This window comes from Lutra lutra, chromosome 14 (assembly GCF_902655055.1).
Source record: "Lutra lutra chromosome 14, mLutLut1.2, whole genome shotgun sequence".
Taxonomy (NCBI): domain Eukaryota; kingdom Metazoa; phylum Chordata; class Mammalia; order Carnivora; family Mustelidae; genus Lutra; species Lutra lutra.
In genome coordinates, this window is record NC_062291.1 from 17044238 (window position 1) to 17048607 (window position 4370).

Below are 4370 nucleotides of genomic sequence, written 5' to 3' on the forward strand. Positions count from 1 at the left end.
TTAAAGCAGTCTGAAAATGGCTGCCTCCAAAAGGCGCCTTTGTATAATGAGAAGAGTAGTAAGTGGTCTATTCTCTGGTCTTGAACGCTCCCCAAAAGATAAATTACAGTATTTTGTGGAAGCCATCTTTTAATTACAAGGTCTTCATTAATCACCCAGCAAACAATAGCTACTGACAACTTAATAAAAATGCCTAATAGGAATTATTAAATCACTCATATGATCCTTTGTTATGTGAACTGTCGTGGTTTCCTGAGACAGCTGAATGTCCATGAAAAAAATAAAAAGGTTACTATTTGAAATTCTTATAACTCTATTAATTATGACCCTCTTATCAGTGACCCATATATGCACATTACCAGGACCAGTGGTTTTCCAGACTCTGAGACTGCTGAGTGTCTTATAGCGTCTACCACGAGAAAGTGTATCTTTACTTGCTGCCTGCACTTCTCTATTTACTCTGGAAACCTTGCCGACCCACTCAGCATGCCCAGAAAGTAGGATAAAAGATTTCTTGTAGGATCTTTGTGCACTTAATCCTTTTCTCTGAAAACTGCTTGCATTTCTGTCTCCTTAAGTCAAATTTGAGTTGCCTGATGGCACTTGCATTGCTTTGTTTGCCTTGGTATCTGTGCAGTGTGATTTGAGGCTTCTGTGAGCTTCCAACTCCGTAGGGACAGGACCGCTGGACTGCACTGTGCGCTGGGAGGTTCCTCAAGGGTTTTACTCTGTCCTGAAAACCTGAAATTGTAAGGGGAAAGCTTTCAGTGAGTTTTTGAGTCCTTCCGGTGCATTGAACCTGCGGGCGGGTTTGTGAACCTGCCAAACAAAGAATTGGGGTCGTAAGCAAAGGTGGTCTGGTGGGGTTGCTCCTTTCAACTCCAGCTGACTAACTCCTCTAATAGTGAATTTCATGTTTTACTTTGTTGTCGCACTCCTTCGCACCTTAACAGAGTATCTAGCAATAATTCTGTGCTCACTATTTAGCTGTTGTTTTCCTGACCTTGAATGCTTCCTGATGAAGGGATGGACATATGTAGGCAGCACATTAGGGAACCGTGTGGCAACCGTGTTACCTGCTGAGGACTGAAGACAGGGCAGAGAAACAAAAGAGGCTAATAAGTCATTTTTCACAAACTAGATGATGGGGGGAAATAAAAAACAAGGAATATGTAATGCAGAAACTGAAACTGCACAAGAATGAATATTTTCTTCGATTCCTGAGAAAAGAAATGATTTGAATTCAAAACACTACCATTCTGTTTGGTAAGCATGGATTAGAGACTTGTTCGGATGTGCTCCCAGGAAGAACTGGTCCACAGGGATTTAGACAAAGTACACAACCAATCCCATGGTCCAGCTTCCGAAATATAAGATCATAGATCATCAGTGAATAAAGAGTTTATAAAAGGGCAGAAAATGTCCAATCAGGAGGATGCAAGAATTCCTAAAGAAGGGGATATCAAAGATAAAATTAGTATTGGAAAGTGGTGGGAAACATCTCTGGGGAAAAAATAAATCTTTAAGTCTAGAACATAGGAACCCTCAGCCACTCTCCCTTATTCCACTTATTTTATGGGATTCCTTTGCCAAGGACTGACTAGTATTTCCTGCATCCCTTAGAAGTCTTGTCTTTACGTAGCTATGGCATCAGGGCATGTCGAGCAGCCTGGATGCTTTTGGACATTATAAGGACATAATCTGTTCCCAGTCAGACATAATCTCTCACCAACACTGACTGTTGACAAGCCATCATTTCAGGGGCATCTCTTGTTGTTCCGCAAGGAAAATGGAGGGTCCCATGTTTCTTGGACATGGTAGTTCTATTCCGTCCTGCAGGCTTGTTCTCCCATAGTAAATGGATTTTACTGTAAGCTCCTACCCTTTTCATTCCTCCTAGAAAACATAGAACAAACCTGAGAAGAACTGGACTCATTATGCTGGTGTGTCTGAGGTGAAAACAACAGCAGGACCACTCGGGCAGAAGCTGATTCTGTACCTCAGGGCACTTCTTTTCCCATTTCTCTGTATTTCCTCTGGAATCCTAGTATATGAATTTGCTCCAATTGTCCAGTCTAAACCAACTCCCTGTTAAACTTGCAAGAAGCTCTGATCATACCTGTGAAAATTCTCCCAGAAGCGAGGATTGTATGCTTGGCATTGACATTCTGACTACTTTCTGTTGTGAGGTGTACTTTAAATGTTGCTCCTTGCCAGCTTCACTACTGAGGGCTTCCACAGAGGCTATTCTCATGGCAAAACCAACTGTAATTGCCTCCTTGAAAAATGACTCTTTCCTGATTTGTTTGTGTGTAGGAAAGGAAATAGGTAGTTCACACTTAGATTACGTTCGTCTAAATCTAATTGAACCAATTCTCATTGTGTCTAAGCAATTCCCTCAGGTGAAAGCAGGAACTTTTGATAGAGTGCATTGTTTATTTTCCCAGCTTTATTGAGGTGTAAGTGACAAATGCAATTGGAAGATTTTTCAAGTGTACAACATGGTGATTTGATGTACACACACGTTATGAAAGGGCTTCTTACAATCAAATGAGTTCATTCTTTCTTGAAAATTGCATTATGAGGTGCTTGGGACCAAAGTTTGAGGATCAGTATAAGATGACATGGTTTTGACTAAGTTTAGGGCATTTGATGCTAAGATTCAAGAAATAGTAATCATTTTAAAACACAAAGGTTTATAGAGGTATGGAATTACTAGATAAAATCCTATGTACTCATTTCATTGTCATGAAGTAAAATCAATACTCCTAGAGCTGATCTAGCATCAGGAAAGTAATATTACTTGATAAATACTTAGTAAATATCTCCTGGAAGGAGTGATGAAAAATTTACAAATTATGTGAGATACTGTCTCTGCTCCCAAGGAAAATAAAACATGATTGAGATTAGATCTAAAAACAATACCTAACACCAAGTGGTAAGTAAGTAATGGTGATCATGTTCCCACAGCACTAGTGTGCACCAGGAACTAGTCCTGGGGCTTCATTTACATTAATCGGTTGATTAACTGATGATCACAACCTAAGGACTGGTGTTATTCATAGTTAAAGGTGAGCACAGGAGGGAGAAAGAGGTTAACTTTCTCAAAGTTGCACAGCTGGTAGATAGCAGACTGAGATTTATGCCAGTAGGCTGGCTCAGGACTCTAGTCATTGTCTGAAAATTACAAGACAGTAAAATCATCGGCAGTGGCGAGCTAGAATGAAATAGAAGAAAGAGCATGATTTTAGTGCCAAGAAAACCTTATTCTGAGCCATGGTTTCACTATTTTTAACTGTGTGCCTTAAACTCACTATACCTTTGTTCCATCACTCATAAAATTTTAACAGCTAACATTTCCTAAACACTCACTGGCACTGTTTGAAACAATTTATATGTATTATCACATCTCATACTTTTAATGAGACCATGAGATAAAAGCTATTATTTCTTTTCCATTTTACAGCTGGTAAGGAAACTGAGGTCTTTAAAGATTAAATAATTTGCCTGACATAATAGATGTGGTTGTCCCTCCACCCCAGGAAACTGTGTCTCCATATTATATTCTTTTAATTAATATAGTATTAAGCACTAGTGCAATGTAGATGCTCAAAACAGTAGTGGGTATTATCTTTATTGTTATATTATACATGATTATATATTTATATACAAAAATGTGGGATATCAATGTTGGCAGGGCAACCTGCACAAGAGAAATGAGACATGAGTTGGCCCCACATCAACCCATAATCCTTGTAATGTTGTGATGAAGCCTTTGATTAACTTCAAAACACTCAAGAGTTCCACATTCACCCCAGCTGCATACGGTGACCACTGTAGCCATCAGCTGATCAGGGATCTCACATTCAGAGATGAAAGGGTTGTGCCTGAGTAGTAATAATAGCTATAGTCGATAGTCAAGCCATGCCAGAGAAGATGACAAACTGTTAATAACAAACTTGGTGAGTTCCACATACTTAATCCTGAAGTGAAAATCTCAAAGACACAGGTTGCTTGCTGGTTGTAAAATGTAGTGTTTGCAGAACTCAACCAGTGTTAATTAAACAACAGAAAAAGAACATTATTTATCAATTTATAGGCCTTCTTAAGCCTTTTCCAATTATAGACTATTCAAATTACAGACAGATACTCTGGGGAGATTAAGCCATTGAAACATTCTTTCAGTTAAAATGAAAGTAAGACATCCATCTTTCCATATTCATGTCATTAGAATTGTTAGGTATAAAGTATTGAATTCAGTGCCTTCTGTACATAGAACTCAGATTCTGCTTAGAAAATCCAATTAAACTCTTGAATTAAGATGTTTGTACTTTCAATCACAGCTTAGCTATTGTAACAGTATCCTAAGA